The sequence below is a fragment of the Capsicum annuum genome, chromosome 11 (assembly GCF_002878395.1).
Source record: "Capsicum annuum cultivar UCD-10X-F1 chromosome 11, UCD10Xv1.1, whole genome shotgun sequence".
Taxonomy (NCBI): domain Eukaryota; kingdom Viridiplantae; phylum Streptophyta; class Magnoliopsida; order Solanales; family Solanaceae; genus Capsicum; species Capsicum annuum.
In genome coordinates this window covers 220810687-220828033 of record NC_061121.1, presented here as the reverse complement: position 1 = coordinate 220828033, position 17347 = coordinate 220810687, and positions in this window count along the sequence as shown.

Below are 17347 nucleotides of genomic sequence, written 5' to 3'. Positions count from 1 at the left end.
ATATTAGGTGGGATACTGAATTTATTTTTAAATCATCAATTAAAATTTAGCCACCATTTAAAATTAATTAAAAAATAATTATATATCTTTTATTGTGAAAATAATATTTGGACAAAAATATTCTAGCTAAAACAAGGAATAACTCGACTGGAGCATACAATGCTGGAGTTTGAAACTTTAAGAATGATTCATAGAATTTATAATATAAATTAAAGGTTCAAACTCTTGGAATTTTTAATGGAGATTGAAATAGGTAAAATGAATAAAATAATGTTTAAAAGTTTTAAAATGGGTAACAAACAGCAACACACCCGGTTGCATGTTATAGATCTAAATATGAGTGGCTTTAAATATTTGATCCCAACAAGAAATGTCTTTGAAGAATAATTTTTCCTACTTTTTAAGTATAGTATAAGTATCATTTTGCCCTTCTACACCTCAAATATATTTTTAAACTTTCTATACTCATTTGTCTCTCAAATTTTATTTTTTATTATTTTCACTTTTTATTTTTTCCTTTAATTTTACTATTCTATTTTTTTATTATTTTCACTTTTTTATTTTTCCTTTAATTTTATTATTCTATGTTTTATTATTTTTACTTTTTATTTTTTCTTTAATTTTATTTTCATGTTTTAATTCATTTGTCTCAACCTTTATTTTTTTCTCTTTTTTTTTTCTCAAGCATTATCTATTTCTTTTTTTTTTCTTTTTTTAATTCATTTGTCTTAACCTTTATTTTTCTTTTATTTTTTGTTTTTATCAGTTCTCTTTTTTCCCTCATTTTTCTCAAACTTTATTTTATTTTTTCCTCTCATTTTTTATTTTCTCAATTTTTTTAATTCTTCGCTTTTTTCTTAATATTTATTTTTTTCTTCCCTTTTTTCTCAATCTTTTTTTTTTAATTTCTCTATTTTTTTTATCATTTTTTTCTTTTTTCAGTTCTTTTTTTTTTCTCTCATTTTTTTAAAATTTATTTTTATTTTTCCTTTCAATTTTATTTTTTTCAATTTTTTTAATTCTTCGTTTTTTTCTTGATCTTTATTTTTTTTCCTTTTTTTCTCAATTTTTTTTTATTTCTCTATTTTATTTGATCATTTTTTTCTTTTTCTCAACTTTTGTTATATTTTGCCAATAAATAAAAAATTAGATAATCCACAAAGAGATCTTCTTTTTTGACATCAAAGAAAATTTAAGTGCATGAATTGTTGTTCCAAAGTTCTTTAAAAATTCTTGAGATAAGTCTTGTCTCTAAAGCGAGAGTTGTAGAATATCTCATAAATAAATACATAACGTGGTAGTGTCAACTATTGTCCGTGGGGCATAATTTATTATTTGAAAGTCCTTGAGCTAAGTCTTACCTCTAAGGCAAGAGTTGTAGAACAGCCATAAATGAAGGCATAAAGTGGTAGTGTCAACTCTTGCCCGTGGGGCATAATTTATTATTTGAGAGTCCTTGAGCTAAGTCTTGTCTCTAAAGCAAGAGTTGTAGAACATCCCATAAATGAAGACATAACGTGTTAGTGTCAACTCTTGCCCGTGGGGCATAACTTGTAGTTTGAAAGTCTTTGAGTTAAGTCTTGCCTCTAAGGCAAGAGTTGTAGAAAATTCCATAAATTAAGACATAACATGTTAGTGCCAACTCTTGCCCGTGGGGCATGATTTGTTGTTTAAAAGTCTTTGAGTTAAGTGTTGCCTCTAAGGCAAGAGTTGTAGAACATCTCATAAATGAAGATATAACGTGGTAATGTCAACTCTTGCCTGTGGGGCATAATTTGTAGTTTGAAAGTCTTTGAGCAAAGTGTTGCCTCTAAGGCAAGAGTTGTAGAACATCTCATAAATGAAGACACAACGTGGTAGTGTCAACTCTTGCCCGTGGAGCATAATTTGTTGTTTGAAAGTCCTTGAGCTAAGTCTTGCCTCTAAGACAAGAGTTGTAGAATATCTCATAAATGAAGACATAACGTGATAGTGTCAACTCTTGCCCGTGGGGTATAATTTGTAGTTTGAAAGTCTTTGAGTTAAGTCTTGCCTCTAAGGCAAGAGTTGTAGAACATCTCATAAATGAAAACATAACGTGGTAAAGTTAACTCTTGCCCTTGAGGCATAATTTGTAGTTTGAAAGTCCTTGAGCTAAGTCTTGTTTCTAAGGCAATAGTTGTAGAGCATCTCATAAATGAAAAAATGATGTATTAGTGTCAACTCTTGCCCATGAAACGTAGCTTGTTGTTCGAAAGTCATAAGTCTTGCCTTTATAATGCGATAGTGTTAACCCTTGCTCATGAGATGTAACTTAAATGGAAGAAATCAAAGAAAAGAACTAAAATTATAAAAATTGCAAAAAAAGAAGAAAATGAAGAAAAATATTAAAAAAAAAAAAATGTAGAAGTTGAGAGAGAATAGGGAAAAAATAAAGGTTGATAAAAATTTAAAAAAAAAAAGATTAAATAAAAATAAAGGTCGAGAAAAATTTAAAAAGAAAATAAAAAATAAAAAATAAAAAAAGTTTCTTTTTTATAAAAGTAGACATTGAGAGTGTAAAGAAAAAAATAAGGGTTGAGAAAAACTAAAAGAACCAAAAAAAAAGAGGAAAGAGAAAATAAAAAATCAAAATAATATAAAATAAAAAAGAAGTTGAGAGGAAAAAAGAAAAATAGTAGCGTTTGAGAAAAATTAAAAATAAAAAAAGAGAAAGAAAAATAAAAATCAAAGTAAAATAAAAAAGAGAAAAAAATAAAAGTTGAAAGATATAAATATGGAGGTTTTATCCATTATGAGGATCATTTATGTAATTTACTCCACTGATGAGGGACAATTTCGTCCAGAAAATATTAGTTAATAGGTAAAGGCTATGTTAAGGAAGTCTTTTTATTTGGGGCTAAAATTTGAAAGTCACCTCAATTTGGGTCTATTTTTTAGATTCACCCTCCACTAATTGGGGTTTGAGAAGAGTAAATGTTTGCAGTCTATACCATTACCTCACTTGAGGTAGAAATATTGTTTCTGATAGACCCCGACTCAAAATACAAAATAGTAAAAAGACATTAATAAAAAAAAATAGAATAACACACTAATAGATAATAATAGAAACAGAGTAAAGCATTTACTACCCCAAAAGTATGACCATATTTGCTACGGCATTCTCCAACTTCATAGGGATCATATCAACCCCTACCCCTCGCCCCAAATTCAATTTTAGTGTATTTTTATCACCTTTTTTAGCTGATGTGGCATTTTTTTAGCTGACGTGGCACCATTGACGTGGGCTCCATTTTTATGTAATAAAAGTGTCATGTCAGCATAGAAGGGTGAAAAAAATATGCTAAAATTGAGTTCAGGGGTAATAGGATCATGTAAAGTTGATGTGTATCGTAACAACTTTGATCATAGTTTGAGGAATACTGGATGTTTTATCTCACAGAAATAAGACACACATAGAGTAGTACAAGATATTACGAATAGGTAACAAAAAGACACATGCATTGAACTTACGACAACTGGTTCGACTACAAACAAAGCACTGCTGCCTACCAGCAAAAACCTACTTTCACCTATTAACACTCTTACCCTTAATAGGTACCATGAGTAAAATGATGGTAAAATATGTAATATTTTAAAAATTATGGTAGATTTTTACCTTTAAAATTTATATGAGTGTAGGAATTTGGAACTCCAACATAGTGTGATGAAATTTTACATAAAAAGCTCGAATTTAAGTAAAATTTTATACAGTCTTTTTGTATTTTAGATAAAGATATATTTATCCCCCAAAAAAAAAATCGTGATTTGATATAATTGGGGGCATATTTTACAAAAATTATTTATTTATTTATTTATTTAATTTAATAATGACATGAGTTGAATTTAACTGAAATAGTGAAGGCTCAGATCATTGACGTCAACTTATTAAGAATCGAGACATTAATTATTATTATTATTATTATTATTATTATTATTATTATTATTATTATTATTATTATTATTATTATTATTATTATTGCATATACGTACAGTATTAGTTAAATCTCTTTAGATTCTTCTTTACTTTGACAAAATTTAAAATCAACACGTTAGTCTTTACTAAGTAGTTGGAAGTTTGACAAAATTAGAATTAAAACTTTCAAATTTTCCAAAAGAAAGGACTAAATACAATGTAATTGTCAAAATTAGGTGGGATAATATTTTTTTTGAGCTGGCAATTAAAGTTTAACCATCACTTTAAACATAATTAAAATAATAATAATTACATATTATACTCGCTCTCAATATTTATATCAAATTATATACATTTATTATGATTAAATTAAATGACCTAATCAGCTGAAAAAAGTAGTATAAATACATTTCACCACGTTATTATACATTACCAGTCTAAGAATACGCGCCCCGCACGTGTACCTCACTTCAACGAATTCATTTTGATATTATTAAAAAAAGTGTCTGGAATAATAAATAAATTGATGATTTTATTAACAATAGATATAACTAACACTTTTGTGTGGAATGTGAAGCATATACAATTAGAGGATCACAAAGTTTAACGATTCACATCTAACTCAAGTTTTTAAAGTGTTACAATTTTATAATTAAAAAAATTGGAAAATAACTTAACCTTGTATGATTATATTAATTGGTCCTCCTTGATAAGAAAAATATCACTTTTTTGAAGTCAATAATCTTGTAGACAAAAAATTTCATCTCATGTTAATTCTAAAAATAAGAAAAGAAGAAGTAGAATAAGTGTGAATTAGATTTAAATATTACAATATCACAAAAATCTTAAAAAGTTCATCAATACCAAACTTTTAACCCCCCAAAAAAACAACCTTCTGCACTCAAAAATAATAAAGAAAATAAGCAATTGAATAGCAAAATAAGAAAAGCCGATTAAAATCATAAATAAATTATAGGTTGAATTTGACATTCCATGAACAATCAATTTTCTCAAATATGGTGTTGTAGCATATTCAAATAGGTTATATACCATCAAATACTAAAATCTAATGATAATTAAAGAATCAAGCATAGGAAATACATGTAACAAATAATTTTAAAAAAATATATAAAGTGACATTGTTTACTAACTTGGGGCTTTGGGCTGAAGGTGACAAAAGAGTTTTAAAATGAGATGTAGGTGACACAAGTCTTAATAATTGAGTGGAGGTGACAATTAGTTTATTATGGATTAAGAAAGTTTGGTAAGTTTGAGAATAACCCATAAGTTTTTAAATTTACACTTTGATTCAAATGTTTATCAAATAAAACCAAAAACGAAGGGAAAAAAGGCGTCTTTCTCTCTCTTTCCATCCATAGTTGTTTTCTCTCTCTTAGTGATTTTTGTTGTTCATTGTTCCTGCTACTTTATTCATCACCTTTTGCTTCATTATCATCATCTTCTACTTCATTATCATCTTCATCTTCTTCTTGTTGATCATTGTCGTTGTTGTTATTGTTGTTACCGCTACTTTTGTTGTTTGACGAATTTATTAGGTCAAATCTTATTTCATACATCACTTTCCACTTTGGCATTACTTCATAGGAGACTTTGGTAAGTCAAATTATGATTTTTAGTTGAATTTTTCATTTGGGTAATTGCTATTGTGTTGTTTTTCCAACAATGGATAGAACCTGATCATGAATCCAACATAAGAGTCATCTGTTTAAACAGATAGATCATCCGTTGCGACAGATGAGATATCTATTTCAATGAAAGACTGATATGTTGGACTCATGTTTATGGTTCTATATGCCGTAACATGAATCGAACAGATGGATCATCTGTTGCAACAGATGATTTATCTGTTTAAACAGTTTAGTTATCTAGTGCAACGTGGTAAATATCTGTTGCAACATATTATAAACCTGTTGTAACAGAACCTGAACTCGACTCCAACAGATGTATTGTCTGTTGCAACAGGGTTTGTATTTGTTGCAATAGATTATTAACCTATTTTAACAGAACCCAAACTCGATTCTAACAGACGGTAAATATTTATTGCAACATATTAGTGATCTGTTGCAATAAAACCTAACCTCGATTCCAACAGATCATCGTCTGTTGCAACAGGTAAGTCATCTGTCGTAACAGGTTAATTATCTGTTGCAACATATCACTCATCTATTGGAATCAGCTTCAAAGGTTCCTCAGTACTGTAACATCAATCCCAATAGATATATAGTCTGTTGCAATATATGATTCACATGTTACAATAGATAACTCATCTGTTGAAATCAGTTTCAGGAGCGTAACATGAATCCCAACAAGTAAGTAATTTATTGTGACTGATTACACATCTGTTGGGATTCATTTACGGCACTATGAAATCGCTATTAACTTTTTTTAACAAATGACTTTTTTTAGGTGCCACTAATGGAGGGATCAATAACAATAGGGGTAGATTGTCATGGTCAATAGATCGAGAAAAGCAATCAATAGATATGGCATTGGAACGAGGGTGAAATGCTAGAGACGATAGCTATGACAGTCCAAAGTGATGTTTCATATAATGATTTTGTGAACTTAGTCATCAGTTATTGTGGACTGAATTGTCAATCTGAAGAACTCGTCATCAGCTACATGCACAGCTCCTTTGAAAATCAGAGAGTACTGTCTTTCAAGATAACCGATCAGGTTCGGTTGTCTGCTTATCTTAGTGATTCATCTATGCCGGTATTAAGGGTATACGTGGTTGAAAAGACGAGAGAGAATGAGAACCAGAACATAGAAGAAGAACAACAACAAGACATCTTTAATGATAGGTAGGATGATCTAGACATGAATATTCAAGATGATGATCAAACACCTACGTCCGTTGATGCGACCAATACGATGTGCAATTCTTCTCAATCGACACAGTCTAGAAATCTTCAAAACGACGGCACCAACTTTTTTATTGTAATGTCATTCAAGGACAAGAATGAACTAACTACCACTTTGTTTATTTCTTGCTTGAAAAAAGATTTCAAAATAAAGAAGGTGATTAATTCGAGCAGCGTCTTTTGTTTCAAATGTGCTAATTCGAACTGTAAGTGGTGGTTGAGAGCGGTAAAGTATACAAGTTCTGACAGATTCATCATTCATATATATGAAAAGCATCACACATGTGGTTTGGAGCACATCTCGGGCCAAAATTCTCACGCCACGGCAAAGGTCCTCGATGAATATTTCAGGAGTAGTTTTCTTGATGGCAAAAGCCCTACAACAAGGGTCATGGCCAATCAACTTCTTACAAAACTGGGTGTCCTGGTCAGTTATTGGAAGATATATACAACCATCGGGATTGCCAAGGACTTGGTTAGGGGGACATTCGAGCATGGGTATGCAGTCCTAGATGCCTACCGTTACATGATTGAGTCCACAAATCTCGAAAGTAAGACGGCATTGCATCTTAATGAAAACGGAAGGTTCAAGTACTTTTTTGTATCCTATGGTGCTTGGATTCAAGGTTTTTGATATTTGAGAAAAGGCATAGCCGTCGACGGTACCTTCTTGAGGAGCAGGTATAATGGAGTTCTGCTAGTGGCGGTAGCGCAAGATGCGGAGAATCACATCTTTCCTGTTGCTTTTTGTATAGCGAAAAGGGAATGTGATGCCTCTTATGATTTTTTTAACAACTGCGAAGCTGCGTCGAAGATACCGAAGAGTTGTGTTTTGTATCGGATAGGCATACAAGTATTCCAAAGATGGGTTCACGTTTCTTCACTTTAGCTTATTTTGGTTATTGCATCAGGCATCTTGGAGAGAACATTCAGACCAACTATTACAATAAAAAGGGTAGTGACCCTTTTTATAGAGCAGTTAAAGCATATAGTAGAGAGGAGTTTTTAGACTATTTCAATCAAATAAGGGATGTGAATCCCAAGGTAGTAGAATTTATCGTACGTGTCGATTTCGAGAGATGGACCCTGGTATTCTGTCCGGCAGATAAGTACATTCTTATTGATTTAATGTCTTGTTTGAGTTACAAGTTTAGTATGACGTCGTACTAAGTGATTCTTTTGTATAGATATAATATTATGACATCAAACATAGCTGAATCGGTGAATTTATTGCAATAGATGGATAATCTATTGACAAAAACTCAATCGATGACTAATCTGTTCCAACATATGGTCCATCTGTTGAAAGAACTCAAAAGACAAAATTGTTATTATTATTATCATCATCATCATTAATGATAGGCGGCCAATCGACTCACAGCAGCAGGGTCCTCATCAGCCTGTGCATCTCTTTGAATATCGTCGCTCTCACAGCGACCAACTCCCTCAACAGGACATTAACCTGCCTCTTAAGTTCCCACACTGTGTCGCACAAAATAGCAATATCCTAAACAGGATCATCCATATTTAGAACATGCATGAATTGACAAATGTAAAGAAAAGAGTCCAAATATAATACAATGTATACCACAAACTGGTAGATTTACACTGGAAAAAAACTTACCTCAACAATAAAGGAATATGCTCTTTGAAGAGAAGTTATTGAAGATGTCACATAAAAAGAAGAATGTAAGAAACAAATAAAGGTTAGTAGAATGAAGATTAAAGAGAGACCTATTTATAGAGGATTGGATCTGAATGTGTAAGGACAAAAGGTATGTTTGTTAAGCTCCATTATATTAATTACATTCAAACTGGTGGCATTTTATTTTCTGTGAAAAATTGTGACTTTTTTTTTACATTAATACTTCATACCTTTTCAAAACGATTTTGAGAAGACTTGATAGCAGCCGTTATTATTGAGCTGTTGCAACAAAACGTCCATCTGTCGTAATAGATTTACCATCTGTTGCAACATATAGATTATCTGTTGCAATAGATGGACCATATGTTGGGGATGTTTTGATTTCTTCTAACAGCTGATTCATCAGTTGCAACAGATAGAGAATTCGATTCATCGGCTATTTTGAATGTGTTAGATAAAAAATCATGACTCCACATCTTTTTTAATAGTCATCACATGCATGTAGATGAATAAATAATTTCTGGTCTGTCGCAATAGATTTACAATCTGTTGCAACATATGGATTATCTGTTGCAACAGATGGACCACATATTGGAGGAGATATTTTAATTTCTTCCAACAGATGATTCATCAGTTGGAACATATGGAGATTTCAATTCATCAGTTATTCTGAATGTGTTAAGATAAAAAAAGTCACGACTCTTCAGACCTTTTTTTAATAGTCATCACATGTGTGCAGATGCATAAACAACACCGTAGTGTCTTTGATTGGGTAGGAAGAATAAGGTACGCGCAATGGATCCACTTTCATGCGTTATGTATTATTGATTAGTCTACCGTGACAGACACACATAAAGTGCAATGATTTTGTGAATGCAGTTTTTTACCGATTAGACATTGATCTTTCAAAAAAGATCATGCATTGTACAGTTTAGTTTGATAGGTGCGAACTGATAAGGCCAAAGGGTTCCAAGACGGTGGTGTCGATACCCTATTATAATTTAATAACGGTCTATGCTTATGTTTTTGTGTCAATATTGGAGAAGGGTTCAAGTTTTTAGCGGCAGTATAAATATCCAATAGTGATTGGATCGGTTTTAATGACATAATGGACTTCTTGAAAGGCCTCTGAAGCCTCTCACTACAGCAAACAATGATGGAATTAATAGAAATTCCCCTATTCCAAATTTATATGAATGGATTACTGGAGGAGACTTTTATACAGCAGAAGGTACTTGAGAGAATACCTGTGCGGGAAGGGGGAGGTGGTGAAGGCCATATGTCATCTCAGACCTTATTTAAGAGAAAACACGGGGGAGAAATCAAGGCTATTCTAGCGAATTTGACCAATGAAATTGACATGAGAAATGAAAAAACTGGATGAGCTTCAAATGTGGAAGTGTATTCAAATATAAAAATTCGTCAGTCATTGAAAAAAAAAAGAATGATCAACAGGATTGGAGCTGGACACTTTGCAAGAGAATGCAACTAGTGAGCGCGGCCTCAATGAAAACTCTCACAAAGTGCAGGACCAGAACTCTAAGAAAGAAGTTTTGTGAGCATAGGAAATTAATACGATTGTCGGTCAGTTGAGACCTGAACCAACTACTCCTAAATTAAAAATACGGGATCAATCCAAGGTGGCTATTTCTCAAGTTAAACTTGTATCCCATGCCTCCTATTTATGGCTCTGTTCAGGTCAATGGCAACTGAAACAAAAAGGTCTGAAGTTGGGCTGAAATCCCATGCTTTGTTGTTTCCACTGCCTTTGACCTGAACATATCCATAAATAGGAGGCATGGGATGCAAGTTTAAATTGAGAAATTGCCACCTTGGCTTAATCCTGTATTTTTAATTTAGGAGTAGTTGGCTCAGGTTCTAACTGACCGACAATCGTATCAATTTTTTGTGCTTGCGAAACTTCTTCCTTAGAGTTCTGGTCCTGCACTTTGTGAGAGTCTTCATTGAGGCCACGCTCACTAGTTGCATTCTCTAGCAAAGTGTCCAGCTTCAGTCTTGTTGACCATTCTTCTTTTACTTCAACGACTGATGGATTTTCATTTTTGGATACCCTTTCACATTCACAGCTCATCCAGTTTTTTCATTTATCATGTCAATTTCATTAGCTAATTTTGGTACACTTTCTCTCCTACCCTGTGTTTCCTCTTAAACAAGTTTTGAGATGATATATGACCTTCTCCACCTCCCCCTTCCACACAGGTATTCTCCCAAGAACTTACTGTTGTATAATAGTCTCCTCCAGCAACCCATCTATAAATTTGGACCAGGGGAATTTCTATTGGCTTCATCGGTGTTTGCTGCAGTTTGAGGCTTCGAAGGCCTTTCAAGAAGTCCACTGAGTCATTAAAATCGGTCCAATCACTATTGAATATTTATGCTATCTCCAAAAACTTGAACCCTTTCCCAAACTTGACATAAAAATATGAGCATAAACGGTCATTAAATTATAGCAGGGTATCGACACCAGCTACTTGGTCCCTCAACCTTACCAGTTCGAACCTAACAATCTTAACTGTAAAATGTCATATCTTGTTTGAAGAATTAACGCCTAATAGGTAAAGAACAAACATTCATAAAATCATTATACTGGATGTTTGTTTTCACGATAGGTTGATCAGTAATACATACCTCCCACATATGAAGTGGTTCCATCTGCAAACAGCTTATTCCTCTGAACCCATCTTTACTCTAGCCTTTAATGCTGGTCAGGCAAATATGGATCAACTATCACTTCTTTTTATCTACAAACAAGAGAAATATATTTGATGTCAAACAAGAGAAAAAAAAAAGAACATAACAAAAGAGTAACACAAAATTGAGAAAATCAACAGATGGCTAATCTGATACAACAGATTGCCCATCTACTCAAACGATGAGGCATCTGTTACAACGGATGGATGACATGTTGCAACAGATGGGTCATCTGTTGGAATAAATCAAACCAGCCTTTCTACTGATTTGATTTCTTCAAACAGTTGCTCCGTCTGTACAAAAGAGTAACACAAAATTGAGTGAATCAACAAATGACCAATCTGATGCAACAGATTACCCATCTATTCTATCGATGAGGCATTTTGCAACAGATATAAAAACAATGATTCATTCATTCAAGACTTAAAAGTCACATTTTCTTCAATTTTTTCAATAAATAGAAAACTAGTACTGGGTAAATCATCAATAGCAATAGATGTAAATATCTAATTTAAATGACATACAAATAAGAAGAAGAGATGGAAAGAACAATAATGAAATATACCTGCAATATGAAAAAATCAAAGGAATCAGAACATCCAGTTCAGTCGAGAAAAGATATTGATCGGTTGAGATTCGAAAGGATCCTTATCCGAAAGAAGAGAGAAAAAATATGCAAAAAGGAAATAAAGAGAATTGAGAATAAAGAAGAAAGAGTGATAGATAAGTTTGTTGAGTCTTGAGTCTTACTTATGTTATGGCTAAACGAGAGAGTATTCTTCTAGATATGAGTTTCAACTATTCATTAATAATTTTTTACTTTTGTGGGGCACGGGAAGATGGTGACATTGAAAAAAATAGATAAGACTACTCGCTCAGGAGATTTTTGAGTTATCCAAGTAATATTTTTTACCGTCATAGTATTTCTCGGACAGAAAATACCTAAATTACTTTTAAAAAAGGGTCTTAAAATATCTAAGTACAATAGATAACAATTTTTGTTTGAAAATTTCTAAAGCTCAGTCATCCATCGCAACAGATGCGTAATATGTTGCAACAGATGACTTAATCTGTTTGATTAATTCCAATAGAAAAGACATATGTTGCAGCTGATTGAACATTTACTTTTGTACAATTTCAATTGATTTCATATGTTACACTAATACCTTTAGGGATCGTTTGGTAGAGTGTATTGTAAAATGTAACGCATGCATTAGTTAATGTATATTGCTAGTACCTTGTTTGGTACGACTTTTTGCCTATGTATAACTAATGCAAGCATTAGCTATACACTATTGTGCATTGAAGTGTGTATTAGTAATACGCTTTATTTCCTATGTCTTAGTAATACAAAGACTTTAAACACATTCATTAAATTATTAAATGACCTTAATATCCCTCAATTTCCCTCTCAAAATATTTCACCATTCCTTTTTCGCCATTTTAATTTGCACTAGTGAATCTTTTCAAGATATTTCACAATTTCTTTTCTCACTATTTGAATTTACAGCAATGAATGGTTGATTTAAATAACTATAACATTTTTTGTTTTGCTTCGAGAGTCTTTAAAAAGATTTTTAAAAAATTGAGACTATTTCTTAATTTTATGTCTTGTATTTTATTTTTGTATCAAGTATGTTAATCTTTCGGCGTAACATTTTTGAGCAAAGACAAAGGTCTTGCAATTAATCCTAAACCTCTATATAATAGTTCAACAATAATTATGTTTGAAATAACAAAAGAACTTTGTTGCAAAAAAGTGTACAAAATCAAAGAAGGGTATTTTTGTAAACAAAAATTTCTTTTATAGAAATTATGTAAGATGTATTATTTCTTATACATCAAACCAAATAATGTATAAGAAACAATACATGCATAACTAATACAAGCATAAATAATACAAGTATTACTAATGCAAACATTATCAATACACTATATTTTGCTTTGCTCTTATACACTCTACCAAACGAACCCTAATCGATGAATCTAGGATCAGGAGTGAGTTCTCATAGGGTCAACTACAACTTCAATTAAGCCTTTTGGCAATTGAATGATGAGACGGTATTGCGTTCCTCTCGACTAGAGTCATCAATCGATCACTCTAAGTTGAACCGATTCTTACCACCTCATATGTTAGACCAATACTTTAATTGTTTAATCTAGAACCAGGGGTAAGTTCTCATAGGGTCAAATACAAATTTAACTGATTATTTTGGCAATTGAATGATGAGACGGTATTGCGTTCCTCCCGACCAGAGTCGTCGATCGATCACTCTAAGATGAACCGATTCTTACTACCTCATATATTAGACTAATACCTTAATTGATTAATCTAGGATCAGGGGTGAGTTATCATAGGGTCAACTACAACTTTAATTGAGTCATTTGGTAATTGAATGATGAGACGGTATTGCGTTTCTCCTGATCAAAGTCGTCGATCGATCACTTTGAGCTGAACCGATTCTTACTACCTCATATGTTAGACCAATACCTTAAATTTATTAATGTGGGACCAGAGGTGAGTTCTCATAGGGTCAAGTATAACTTTAATTGAGTCTTTTGGCAATTGAATGATAAGACGGTATTGCATTCTTCCTGACCAAAGTCGTCGATCGATCACTCTAAGCTGAATCGATTCTTATCACCTCATATATTAGACCAATACCTTAAATTGATTAATCTAGGACCAGGGGTGAGTTCCCATAGGGTCAACTACAACTTCAATTGAGTCTTTTGGAAATTGAATGATGAAACGGTATTGCATTCCTCTCGACCAGAGTCGGCAATCAATCACTCTGAGCTGAACCAATTCTTACCATCTCATATGTTAGACCAATACCTTAATTGATTAATATAGACCAGGGGTGAGTTATTATAGGGTCAACTATAACTTTAATTGAGTCTTTTGGCAATTGAACGATGAGATGGTATTGCGTTCCTCCCGACCAGAGACATCGATCGATCACTCTAAGCTGAACCGATTCTTACTACCTCATATGTTAGACCAATACCTTATTTGATTAATCTAGGACCAGGGTTGAGTTCTCATAGGGTCAACTACAACTTTAATTAAGCCATTTGGAAATTGAATAATGAGATGGTATTGCATTTATCCCGACCAAAGTCATAGATCGATCACTTTGAGCTAAACCGATTCTTACCACCTCATATATCAAATTAAGACCCTAATTAATTAATCTAGGACTAGGGTTGAGTTTATAGTGTCAACTATAACTTCAATTGAGTCTTTTGGAAATTGAATTATGAGACGGTATTGAGTTCCTCCTGACTAGAGTCGTCGATCGATCACTCTGAGCTGAACCAATTCTTAGTACCTCATATGTTAGACCAATACCTTAAATTGATTAATCTAAGACCATGGGTGATTTCTCATAGGGTAAACTACAACTTCAATTGAATCTTTTAGCAATTGAATAATGAGACGGTATTGTGTTCCTCCCAACCATAGTCATTGATCGATCACTCTAAGCTGAACCGATTCTTACTACCTCATATGTTAGACCAATACCTTGTTTGATTAATCTAGGACCATTGGTGAGTTCTCGTAAGGTCAACTATAACTTCAATTGAGTCTTTTGGCAATTGAATAATGAGATGGAATTGCATTCTTATAGAAATCAAGATATTTCCCAAAGCAACTGTCCCTGAAATAAGCATCCAATTTTTATTCTCGAAGTATTTTTCTGAAGGCATCAAAAGATTTTTCCATGGCTGACTTAACCACAAAATCACCCGTTAAATCTGTGGCACCATCGCACTGCATTCTCATAAGATAACAATCAATGCTGAAGGTTTTGACCAACTCTTAGGCGGAAGGGCTATTAGCATTTGGATTGTCTCTTTTGAAATATTCCTCCTTCCCGTGTTCATCATATTCTGCTCCTGATTGAGATAACGCTTGTAAAGCAAGCTCATAGAGTGGTGGATGTAACCTAGCTGCTTCACTTGTTCCTTTACTTGGACTTGATTCAGCTTCTGTTCTTTTGGGGGCCATATTATCTATAATTAACCGGAACATAAAAAAAATATATTATAATTGATTAATGCATCGTTAAAAAGAATAACAGTAAATCAAACAAGAAAAATAGTAAAATAACAGTTCCAACAGATCATTTATCTATTGCGCCAGGTATTATATCTATTGCAGTATATAACAAATCTTTTTAAGCGGATGAGCAATCTGTTGCAATAATATAAAATGCATCACTCATCTTTTAAGACAGATGAATGGTCTACGCAACAAATCACATATTGTTGCAACATAAGTTATCTTTTGGAACAGTTAAATAACCTATTACAACGGATGAGTAATTTGTTGCAATAATAAAAAATACATCACTCATTTGTTGAGAAAAATGAATGGTCTGTGCAGCAGATCACACATTGTTACAATATATGAGTGATCTATTGGAATAGTTAAATAGCCTGTAGCAACGACTGACTAATCTATTGCGACAATACAAAACATATCACTCACTTATTGAGAAAAATGAATGGTTTGTGCAATAGATCACACACCTGTTGCAACATATGAGTGATTTATCGGAACAGTTAACTAACCTGCAGCAATGATTGAGTAATCTGTTACGACAATATAAAATATATCACTCATCCATTGAGAAAGATAAATGGTATGTGCAACAGGTCACACATCTGTTGTAACACATGAGTGATCTGTTGGAACAGTTATCAATAGTCAATATTGTTTAGATTTCTTCCAACATTGGATCGTTTATCGCGGCAGATGCATGATCAGTTGGAAAAACATATCCTATTAGAAGAGTTGATAGGATTTTATCCAAGAGGAGGTTCGTTTATTGCATCAGATCATTAATCCAATAGTTCTTTCGTTGCATCAGATGGTTAATCAGTTGCATCAGATTTTTTATTCGATGCATAATCTATTGCAACATATGGTTAATCTGTTGCATCAGATAGTTAAACGGTTGCATCATATGCTAAATTGTTGCATCAAATGATTAATTTGTTGTATCAGAATTGTAATCTGATGGTTCCTCTGGTGTATCAGATGGTTGATCTGTTGCATCATCTGAAAAATTTGTTGCATTAGATATGTTGCACCAGATGATAATCTGTTGAATAAAATAAAAAACAGTAGCACGATTTTGTTCAACAGAAAAACAGCAATATCACCACTTTTACCAAGAACAAGAACAGAACAAATCAACCCAAATCGTTGTTTTATTTTTATAAACACAAACAACAAAAATCAAACTTCAAAAAAATGCAACAAACAACAAAAAATCATAATTCACTTCGAAAAGAGAAGAGAAGAAATACCAAATATTCGAGTTTTGTTCAGACAACATTTCAAATTAAAACAACAAATATTAAAATTGTTAACCAATACTATAAGAGAAGTTGACTCAAGTTTTTCGTTTTCTTCAAAACTAAAAAGGCCATAAATTTTACCTATAAAAGAAGAAAAGGAATGATGATAAATTTAAAACTGTTGTGGCCAGAGAGCAAGGCTGTTACATCGATTGAAGGTTGAAGAATTCAAAGCTGTTGTGATCGGAGAGCAAGACTATCACGTCGATTAAAGGTTGAAGTCAAAAAGAAACTCAAAGCCCAACTATTTGTCGTCGGATGTTGTAGTCGTCGAGGATTGAAAGGAGAAATTTGCAGAACTGTAGTTTGAGAGAGAGTTGAGAGAAGTTGTCGAGAGAGAGGAGAGAGACTGGTTGATTTGGATTGAAGAGGGGTGTGGGTTGGGTTGATTTGTATTTTTGAAAAGATTAGAAAGTTTTGAAAATATTAATCAAATCCAAAATTAACTTGATGAAGTTTCCTAATGATGTTTGACCCTTTAAGTTGGTCAATGTCACCAATTATTCATTCAAGACTTAAAAGACACCTTTCCTTCAATTTTCTCTGCTAACTTGATATACTATTTAGTGCTTCAATGTTTACCAAGGTGACATTATTTTATTTTATTTTCTATTATAAAAACTCTTAAAAAGAATTCTCAATTTATAAAAGTCAAAAACTTTTTCTTCTATAAAAGAAATTATCTAAATATGGTAGAATATTATTTTTGTTTCTCTTTTTTTCTATTCAAAACTCCTGAAAGGATTCTCAATTTACAAATATCCAAAACCTTTTCTTCTCCAAAAACAATTATCTAAA